Source organism: Mirounga leonina, unplaced genomic scaffold (assembly GCF_011800145.1).
Source record: "Mirounga leonina isolate KUSES-001 unplaced genomic scaffold, KU_Mleo_1.0 Mir_357, whole genome shotgun sequence".
NCBI lineage: Eukaryota > Metazoa > Chordata > Mammalia > Carnivora > Phocidae > Mirounga > Mirounga leonina.
In genome coordinates, this window is record NW_023270702.1 from 11339571 (window position 1) to 11350517 (window position 10947).

Consider the following 10947-nt stretch of genomic DNA (forward strand, 5'->3'; position numbering starts at 1 on the left):
CAGATTCAAGGCAGTCTGGCTCCAGAGTCCATTACTTTAACCACTGTGTTACTTATTTCTTCCATGAAATGGCAAATGGTGAATAGCAATGGGTACAATGATCACCTCTATTACCCTTTCCAATCTTTGCTTTCTCTGGTCCTCCCATTTTTCCAGTACCCTCAGTGATCGTGTTTCATCGTTCTGAAAAATGGGAATGATCTGCCAACTGCTTCAGGCAGTGTGGGCTGTCCTGGCCCCATCAGCTGTGGGGGTGGTCTCCCCCGTCCCCCGCCCCCCCCCCAGCTCCATAGGCTGGTGGAAATGCTGCTCATCTTCCCTGGGTGTCCCAGCAGGACTCTTCCCCCACTTTGTGACTGCCTGGCCAGTAGGGGCTCTTCTGGACTGCTGCACTCTCCCTCTGTACTCTCCACCCTCAACAGAAAAGCAGATTTCCCTATTATCCTGTTTCCTGAGAGATGAGAAGGTGGTGATGGTGGTGGTGGGGTGTGTGTGTGTGTGTGTGTACGGAGCGGTTGTGAATGCCATACCTTAATTCTTTCCTTCATAAGCTTCACTGATGAAATATACCCTTCCTTCCCATCTCCTGCTTTTCTCCCCTGAAGATGATGAATCCCTCACCATAAGGTTTAGCACTTTTCACCTAGTAATGCATAATGTGAGATTTAAAAGAGTACTGTGGCAGGGCGCCTGGGTGGCTCAGTCGTGAAGCGTCTGCCTTCAGCTCAGGTCATGATCCCGGGGTCCTGGGATCGAGTCCCACATTGGGCTCCCTGCTCGGTGGGAAGCCTGCTTCTCCCTCTCCCACTCCCCCTGCTTGTGTTCCCTCTCTCGCTGTGTCTCTCTGTGAAATAAATAAATAAAATCTTTAAAAAAAAATAAAAGAGTACTGTGGCAATTGCCTTTGGGAAAACTCTGGATTAAACAAAGTTACTCAGGCTCCATTTCTTTTTTTTTTCAGATTTTTCAGAACCATTAAATGCTAATGTGATTTAGAATTTTTTAGAAGTTTTATTTTAAATTCCAGTTAGTTTACATACAGTGTAATATTAGTTTCAGAATTTAGTGATTCATCATTTACATACAACACCCAGTGCTCATCACAAGTGCTCTCCATAATGCCCATCACCCATTTAACTGACCACCCCCCCACCTCTTGTAACCATCAGTTTATTCTCTATAGTTAGTGATTTAGAATTTTTTACATGCAAATGAACATACCTTTAAACATTCTTTCCCAAATGTATTTGATCAAGGAACCATTTTTTTGGAGAGCATCTCATCGGCTAGTGTTCTGCAGAACATGGCCTTAGGAAACATGGATGTGGATAAAGAAACACAGAACCAAGAGATCCCTATGAAAGTGTCCTGAAATTGTCTTATCATCTATCCACATTTTAATGACTGCTTCTACTTTGACCTATTTTGCTAATTTTCAGACTTCAGAGTATTTAGAAGTCTATTCAAGAATGTCTTCAGTGGGGATGTAATAGCTTGATGTGATGGGGCAGTATTACCTAGGGTACCCAGCTCTTTGGGAATTGACTGCCTATCTTTGGTTCTTACATCCCTGTTGCCATTTGGATCCCTTTGGAGGGATATGAGAGGTCTCATGTAATCACTTTTCTGGGACTTAATTTAAGTTTCATGAACAGTGTGAGTGAAACTTAGATGTGGGTGCCTGACCAAGGTGTGAGTTAATGCAGAATCACTGTACCTCTATTCAGCTTGCTCATTTCTATCCAGACTCCAAACAGAAATGAATCATTAATATTTTGGGACTTCCCATTTTTGGAGTGTCATTTAGATGTTTGATTTTCTTTTGACTATCCCTCTCTAGTATTCTGGATGGAATTACAGCCTTACATAAGTTAGCTTGCATTTGGTAAGCTAAATAGTCCCAAATATACTTTTTTTTTTTATTCTTATGTTAATCCCCATACATTACATCATTAGTTTTAGATAAAGTGTTCCATGATTCATTGTTTGTGCATAACACCCAGTGCTCCATGCAGAATGTGCCCTCCTCAATACCCACCACCAGGCTAACCCATCCTCCCACCCCCCTCCCCTCTAGAACCCTCAGTTTGTTTTTCAGAGTCCATCGTCTCTCATGGTTCGTCTACCCCTCCGATTTCTCCCGCTTCATTCTTCCCCTCCTGCTACCTTCTTCTGCTTCTTTTTTTTTTTTCTTAACATACATTGCATTATTTGTTTCAGAGGTACAGATCTAAGATTCAACAGTCTTGCACAATTCACAGCGCTTACCAGAGCACATACCCTCCCCAGTGTCTATCACCCAGTCCCCCCATCCCTCCCACCCCACCCCCCACTCCAGCAACCCTCAGTTTGTTTCCTGCAATTAAGAATTCCTCATATCAGTGAGATCATATGATACATGTCTTTCTCTGTTTGACTTATTTCACTCAACATAATACCCTCCAGTTCCATCCACGTCGTTGCAAATGGCAAGATCTCATTCCTTTTGATGGCTGCATAATATTCCATTGTATATATATACCACATCTTCTTTATCCATTCTTCTGTCGATGGACATCTTGGCTCTTTCCACAGTTTGGCTATTGTGGACATTGCTGCTATAAACATCGGGGTGCACGTACCCCTTCGGATCCCTACTTTTGTATCTTTGGGGTAAATACCCAGTACTGCAATTGCTGGATCATATGGTAGCTCTATTTTCAACTTTTTGAGGAACCTCCATACAGTTTTCCAGAGTGGCTGCACCAGCTTGCATTCCCACCAACAGTGTAGGAGGGTTCCCCTTTCTCCGCATCCCCGCCAACATCTGTCGTTTCCTAACTCCTTAATTTTAGCCATTCTGACTGGTGTGAGGTGGTATCTCATTGAGGTTTTGATTTGGATTTCCCTAATGCCGAGCGATATTGAGCACTTTTTCATGTGTCTGTTGGCCATTTGGATGTCTTCTTTGGAAAAATGTCTGTTCATGTCTTCTGCCCATTTCTTGATTGGATTCTTTGTTCTTTGGGTGTTGAGTTTGATGAGTTCTTTATAGATTTTGGATACTAGCCCTTTATCTGATATGTCATTTGCAAATATCTTCTCCCATTCTGTCGGTTGTCTTTTGGTTTTGTTGACTGTTTCCTTTGCTTTGCAAAAGCTTTTTATCTTGATGAAGTCCCAATAGTTCATTTTTGCCCTTGCTTCCCTTGCCTTTGGCGATGTTTCTAGGAAGAAGTTGCTTCGGCTGAGGTCAAAGAGGTTGCTGCCTGTGTTCTCCTTTAGGATTTTGATGGACTCCTGTCTCACATTGAGGTCTTTCAACCATTTGGAGTCTATTTTTGTGTGTGGTGTAAGGAAATGGTCCAGTTTCATTCTTCTGCATGTGGCTATCCAATTTTCCCAACACCATTTGTTGAAGAGACTGTCTTTTTTCCATTGGAGATTCTTTCCTGCTTTGTCAAAGATGAGTTGACCATAGAGTTGAGGGTCCATTTCTGGGCTCTCTATTCTGTTCCATTGATCTATGTGTCTGTTTTTGTGCCAGTACCATGCTGTCTTGATGATGACAGCTTTGTAATAGAGCTGGAAGTCCGGAATTGTGATGCCACCGGCTTTGCTTTTCTTTTTCAACATTCCTCTGGCTATGCGGGGTCTTTTCTGGTTCCATACAAATTTTAGGATTATTTGTTCCATTTCTTTGAAAAAAGTGGATGGTATTTTGATGGGGATTGCATTGAATGTGTAGGTTGCTCTAGGTAGCATTGACATCTTCAAAATATTTGTTCTTCCAATCCATGAGCATGGAACGTTTTTCCATTTCTTTGTGTCTTCCTCAATTTCTTTCATGAGTATTTTATAGTTTTCTGAGTACAGATCCTTTGCCTCTTTGGTTAGATTTATTCCTAGGTATCTTATGGTTTTGGGTGCAATTGTACATGGGATCGACTCCTTAATTTCTTTTTCTTCTGTCTTGTTGTTGGTGTATAGGAATGCCACTGACTTCTGTGCATTGATTTTATATCCTGCCACTTTACTGAATTCCTGTATGAGTTCTAGCAGTTTTGGGGTGGAGTCTTTTGGGTTTTCCACATAAAGTATCATGTCATCTGCAAAGAGTGAGAGTTTGACTTCTTCTTTGCCAATTTGGATGCCTTTGATTTCTTTTTGTTGTCTGATTGCTGTGGCTAGGACTTCCAATACTATGTTGAATAGCAGTGGTGATAGTGGACATCCCTGCCGCATTCCTGACTTTAGGGGGAAAGCTCTCAGTTTTTCCCCATTGAGAATGATATTCGCTGTGGGTTTTTCATAGATGGCTTTTATGATATTGAGGTATGTACCCTCTATGCCTATACTCTGAAGAGTTTTGATCAAGAAAGGATGCTGTACTTTGTCGAAAGCTTTGTCTGCATCTATTGAGAGGATCATATGATTCATGTTCTTTCTTTTGTTAATGTATTGTATCACATTGATTGATTTGCGGATGTTGAACCAACCTTGCAGCCCAGGGATAAATCCCACTTGGTCGTGGTGAATAATCCTTTTAATGTACTGTTGGATCCTATTGGCTAGTATTTTGGTGAGAATTTTTGCATCCATGTTCATCAGGGATATTGGTCTGTAATTCTCTTTTTTGATGGGGTCTTTGTCTGGTTTTGGGATCAAGGTAATGCTGGCCTCATAAAATTAGTTTGGAAGTTTTCCTTCCATTTCTATTTTTTGGAACAGGTCCAGAAGAATAGGTATTAACTCTTCTTTAAATGTTTGGTAGAATTCCCCTGGGAAGCCATCTGGCCCTGGGCTTTTGTTTTTTGGGAGATTTTTGATGACTGCTTCAATTTCCTTAGTGGTTATAGGTCTGTTCAGGTTTTCTATTTCTTCCTGGTTCAGCTCCTTTAGGTGTAGGGTTAGGTTGTGTACTTGAGACCTTTCTTGTTTCTTGAGAAAGGCTTGTATTGCTATATACTTTCCTCTTAGGACTGCCTTTGCTGCATCCCAAAGATTTTGAACAGTTGTGTTTTCATTTTCATTGGTTTCCATGTATTTTTTTAATTCTTCTTTAATTTCCTGGTTGACCCATTCATTCTTCAGTAGGATGCTCTTTAGCCTCCATGTATTTGAGTTCTTTCCAACTTTCCTCTTGTGATTGAGTTCTAGTTTCAAAGCATTGTGGTCTGAAAATAGGCAGGGAATGATCCCAATCTTTTGGTACCGGTTGAGACCTGATTTATGACCTAGGATGTGATCTATTCTGGAGAATGTTCCATGGGCACTAGAGAAGAATGTGTATTCCGTTGCTTTGGGGTGGAATGTTCTGAATATGTCTGTGAAGTCCATTTGGTCCAGTGTGTCATTTAAAGTCTTTATTTCCTTGTTGATCTTTTGCTTAGACGATCTGTCTATTTCAGTGAGGGGGATGTTAAAGTCCCCCACTATTATTGTATTGTTGTCGATGTGTTTCTTTGCTTTTGTTATTAATTGCCTTATATAATTGGCTGCTCCCATGTTAGGGGCATAGATATTTACAATTGTTAGATCTTCTTGTTGGATAGATCCTTTAAGTAGGATATAATGTCCTTCCTCATCTCTTATTACAGTCTTTGGTTTAAAATCTAATTTGTCTGATATAAGGATTGCCACCCCAGCTTTCTTTTGGTGTCCATTAGCATGGTAAATGGTTTTCCACCCCCTCACTTTCAATCTGGGGCTGTCTTTGGGTCTAAAATGAGTCTCTTGCAGACAGCATATCGATGGGTCTTGTTTTTTAATCCAGTCTGATAGCCTGTGTCTTTTGATTGGGGCATTTAGCCCATTTACATTCAGGGTAACTATTGAAAGATAGGAATTTAGTGCTATTGTGTTGCCTGTAAGATGACTGTTACCGTATATTGTCTGTGTTCCTTTCTGGTCTATGTTGCTTTTAGGCTCTCTCTTTGCTTAGAGGACCCCTTTCAAGATTTCCTGTAGGGCTGGTTTCATGTTTGCAAATTCCTTTAGTTTTTGTTTGTCCTGGAAGCTTTTTATCTCTCCTTCAATTTTCAATGACAGCCTAGCTGGATAGAGTATTCTTGGCTGCATATTTTTCTCATTTAGTGCTCTGAATATATCCTGCCAGTCCTTTCTGGCCTGCCAGGTCTCTGTGGATAGGTCTGTTGCCAATCTAATGTTTCTACCCTTGTAGGTTACATATCTCTTCTCCCGAGCTGCTTTCAGGATTTTCTCTTTGTCTATGAGACTCGTAAGTTTTACTATTAGATGTCGGGGTGTTGACCTATTTTTATTGATTTTGAGAGGGGTTCTCTGTGCTTCCTGGATTTTCATGCCTGTTTCCTTCCCCAAATTAGGGAAGTTCTCTGCTATAATTTGCTCCATTATACCTTCTGCCCCTCTCTCTCTTTCTTCTTCTTCTGGGATCCCAATTATTCTAATGTTGTTTCGTCTTATGATATCACTTATCTCTCGAATTCTGCCCTCGTGATCCAGTAGTTGTTTATCTCTTTTTCTCAGCTTCTTTATTTTCCATCATTTCATCTTCTATATTACTGATTCTCTCTTCTGCCTCATTTATTCTAGCAGTTAGCGCCCCCATTTTTGATTGCACCTCATTAATAGCCTTTTTGATTTCTACTTGGTTGGATTTTAGTTCTTTTACTTCTCCAGAAAGGGTTTCTCTAAGAACTTCCATATTTTTTTCAAGCCCAGCTAGTATCTTTAAAGTGATGATTCTGAACTCTAGATCTGACATCGTACTAATGTCCATATTGAGTAGGTCCCTGGCAGTCGGTACTACCTCTTGTTCTTTTTGTTGAGGTGATTTTTTCCATCTTGTCATTTTGTGCAGAGGAGAATAGATTAATGAGAGAACAAAATGCTAACAGAGTAACAACGTCCCCAGAAAATATACTGTAAACAAATCAGAAAAGACCTGAAGCAGTGGGAAAAGAAAGGGAAAGAGAGAAAAAAGAAAAAGAAAAAAAAGAAAAAGAAAAAGATAAAGATAAAAACAAAAACAAACAAAACAAAACAACAACAACAAAAAAAAACCCAGAATGTGATCAAATATGATCAGGCTGGTATATAGATCAGTGCCACACACTAGATTTGGGGTGTATTTTGGTCTTTTAGAAGAAAGTGCCTCCCAAAATTTTAAAGAAAGAAAAACTTATATATGTACAAAAATAAGTGTTGATATGATGAAGGGATGGAATATGACTAAAGATGGAAATTATAAAAAATTTTATAAAAGGAATTAATAAGAAGTTGTTTGAAAAAAGAAAGAAGAGGATTTAAAAAAAGAAAAAAGAAAAGAAAAAAAAGGGGGAGAGAATGTGATCAGGCAGGGGAATAGAAAACACCATATACTAGAGATTTAGGGTATATTTTAATCTGTTAGAAGAAACTATCTCAAAATTTTAAAGAGAGAACAACTTATATATATAAGCCAAAAATATGGGTAACTACTATTAAGGGATAGAATATGACTCTAAAAATGAAAAATAAAAATGTTTTTTTTAAAAAAAGGGATTGATAAGATGTTGGTTGAAAAAGGGAAAAAGAAAAATTCAAAAAAAAAAAAAAGACAAGTAAAAAAAAAATTAACTTTGAAAGACTAAAGAATCATGGTAAAAAAGCCATGAATTCTATGTGCATTATTCCCCTAGCGCTGGAGTTCTGCCGTTCTCATTGATCGGTAAACTTGGTCTTGGCCGGCTGTTCTCGCTGATCTTCTGGGGGAGGGGCCTGTTGCCGTGGTTCCCAAATGTCTTTGCCGGAGGCGGAATTGCCCCGCCCTTGCCCCCTCCCGGCTAAGTGATCTGCTCGGGTTTGCTCTCCGGGGCTTTTGTTCCCTGCGAGCTTTCCGTACAGCTTTGGAGGCGGAGAGTGAAAATGGCGGCCTTCCAATCTCCGCCCTGGAGGAGCCGAGAACTCGGGGGCCCACTCCTCAGTGCAGCCCTAGAGAAAAGCAGTCAATCACTCCCGTCTCCCCGGTCTCAGGCCGCACTCCGTGCTCACCCAGCCTGTGACTGAGCATTTCTATCTGGCACCCGACCCCTGGTGGAGTCTCCTAACCCAGCAGATCCCTGCGGTGCGCTCCCGCGCGGCTCCTCCCGGGGGAGGAAGGTGAGTCTCCCCGGATCTGCCGCTTGTTGGGTCCCTGCTGGAGGAGCAATGGCCTGACTATGCCGCGGATCACGGTTTATGGCCACCCCGAGCTGAGAGCCCGCGCCTGGGCCCCGTCTCTGCAGGCGGCTTCCCTGCTCTGTTACCCGGGAGCTCTGCCGCACTCAGGCACCCCCGGTCTTTCTGTGACCCCGAGGGTCCTGAGACCACACTGTCCCGGAGGGTTCCACCCCCCGCTTAGCCACCAGAGTGACGTCCCTCGGCGGAGCAGACTTCTAAAAGTTCCAATTTTGTGCTCCGTGGTTCTATCAGTTGCCAGAAGCGGCCGACGGAGGCCCCTCCCCCGCCGTCTATCCTCCCGAATATGGCCTCGGATTCACTTCTCCGCACGTCCTACCTTCCAGAAAGTGGTCGCTTTTCTGATGAGAGAGTTGTTGCTATTCCTTTCTTCAATCTCCTGTTGAGTTTGTAGGTGTTCAGAATGGTTTGATCCCTATCCAGCTGAATTCCTGAGAGGAGACGAAATCCAGGTCTCCTACTCCTCCGCCATCTTGCTCCGCCCCCCCCAAATATACTTTTAATAAAATATATTTTATTCAAACAAACTGTTCCCAATGTTTTATAGCTCTCTATGGGAAAGCTATACTTCTTGCCAATGTTTTTCTGTGCTCTGGCTGCCTCTTAATAAGAATTTTTAAGGAAGTGTATTGCTAGAGAAAAAAATTATTCTGACACTTGCTACAATGGCAAGGAAGACTATTCAGGACTATAGTGAAAGGTGTCAAGACTATTGTAATAGGAGAGAGAGATGGAGCTGCACTCCAAACACAGCAAAGACACCTGGAGATTTAGAGCCAAGGAACAGAGTAAGGAGGTCAGTGTGTGGGAAATTAGTAAGAGGAGACATCAAGGAAGGGGGATTCTTTCCAAACTGACTTCACAGAATTCTTTCTGAGGACAAGCCAGGGTAACCAGATATAAAGGGTGAGAGATGAGGAATTTGATCAGATAACTGAGAAGGAGGGATTCTTTATAAACTGTCTTAGCAGGATTCTTCCTAAAATTTGGCTATCCAAGCCCATCAAGGAGGGGGGCCAAAATGGAGGCTTAGCTGAGGAAAGGGCCCAGAGAAACCTGTTTAAAGTCTGTTTAAAGAGAGAAAACGCAAAAATATGCAAAAGAATATGCAATATACAAAAAGTAAAGGAGTTTAAAAAAAGTTAAAAAGAGGACTTGTGGGTGAAATTAGTTTTTAGCATATGTAAGATAGTCTACCTTCTGAGTTCGTCATTGTACTTATTGAAAATATACTCTCTCCTACAAAGGCCATATCATCAAGGGCAGATTCTCACGATGTGCTTTAGGCAGGCTGAAAAAACATTAGGAAGTACTCATCTAGTATTCTTTTGTATATCCTTTTGTAAGTTTATAAGAATATATTTGCCCAGATTTTGGCACCATGGATATTCCAAGTCTTTTCCACATTGTACAAGGCTCTAAGTGGGGTTTTCAACAAAGAAATAATATGTTACTGTGCTGCAATGATTTACTTAATCACCTCTTACTGATGGGAAAGAAAATAACAAAATGCTACCACTCTGAGTTGGCTGGGCTTGGAGTATCATTAAATATACAAGTGGAGGGATATGGATAATGAGAGATCCAGTGTTTGGCAAAATTTAATATGTATACAAATCACTTGGGATCTAATTAACATGCAGATTCTGATTCAATAGATCCAGGGTACAAGCTCAGATTTTGCATTTCTTTTTCTTTTTTTTTTTTTTTTAAGATTTTATTTTATTGGGGCACCTGGGTAGCTCAGTCGTTAAGCGTCTGCCTTCAGCTCAGGTCATGATCCCAGGGTCTTGGGATCGAGCCCCGCATCGGGCTCCCTGCTCAGCGGGAAGCCTGCTTTTCCCTCTCCCACTCCCACGTGCTTGTGTTCCCTCTCTCTCTGTGTTTCTCTGTCAAATAAATAAAATCTTTAAAAATAAATAAATAAAAAAAAAAGATTTTATTTTATTTATTTGATAGAGAGCGAGAGAAGGAACACAAGCAGGGAGAGTAGGAGAGGGAGAAGCAGGCTTCCCGTGGAGCAGGGAGCCCGATGTGGGGGCTCGATGGGGGGGCTCGAAGCAGGGGCCCGATTCCAGGACCTTGGGGATCATGACCCAAGTGGAAGGCAGACGCTTAACGACTGAGCCACCCAGGTGTCCCAGATTTTGTAGTTCTATCAGGTTCCCAGATGATGCTGATTCCTCACTCAGATGAGTAGCAAAGATCTAACTCAAAAGGAAAAGCACTAAATGCTCTTTTGGGCTATTTATTTACTTTTCTCTCCTCTAAAATTAGAAGAGGTAGTTCCTAGTTTCAGAACACATATATACACTTGTAAGGGAGCGAGATAAAAAAATGTCCTCTACTCTTTTATGTTTTTTTTTTAATAGAATGTGCAAATTGAACCAACAAGATTGCTAACAGATAAGGTATACACATTTTATTTGATGTTAATATTTTAATTTTTTGTGTGTGTGTGTGCACAGAAGCCTCCTAAATGAAATGAAAATTCAAAGAAGCAGTTTGGCTTGAGAACCTTTATACCATTTTAACAAAGGGTGATACACCCTGGAGAAGTGATTAAACAAAAGAAAAGGTGTTTGTGGGGCGCCTGGGTGGCTCAGTTGTTAAGCATCTGCCTTCGGCTCAGGTCGTGATCCCAGAGTTCTGGGATTGAGCCCCGCATCAGGCTCTCCGCTCGGGTGGAAAGCCTGCTTCTCCCTCTTCCACTCCCCCTGCTTGTGTTCCCTCTCTCGCTGTGTCTCTCTCTGTCAAATAAATAAA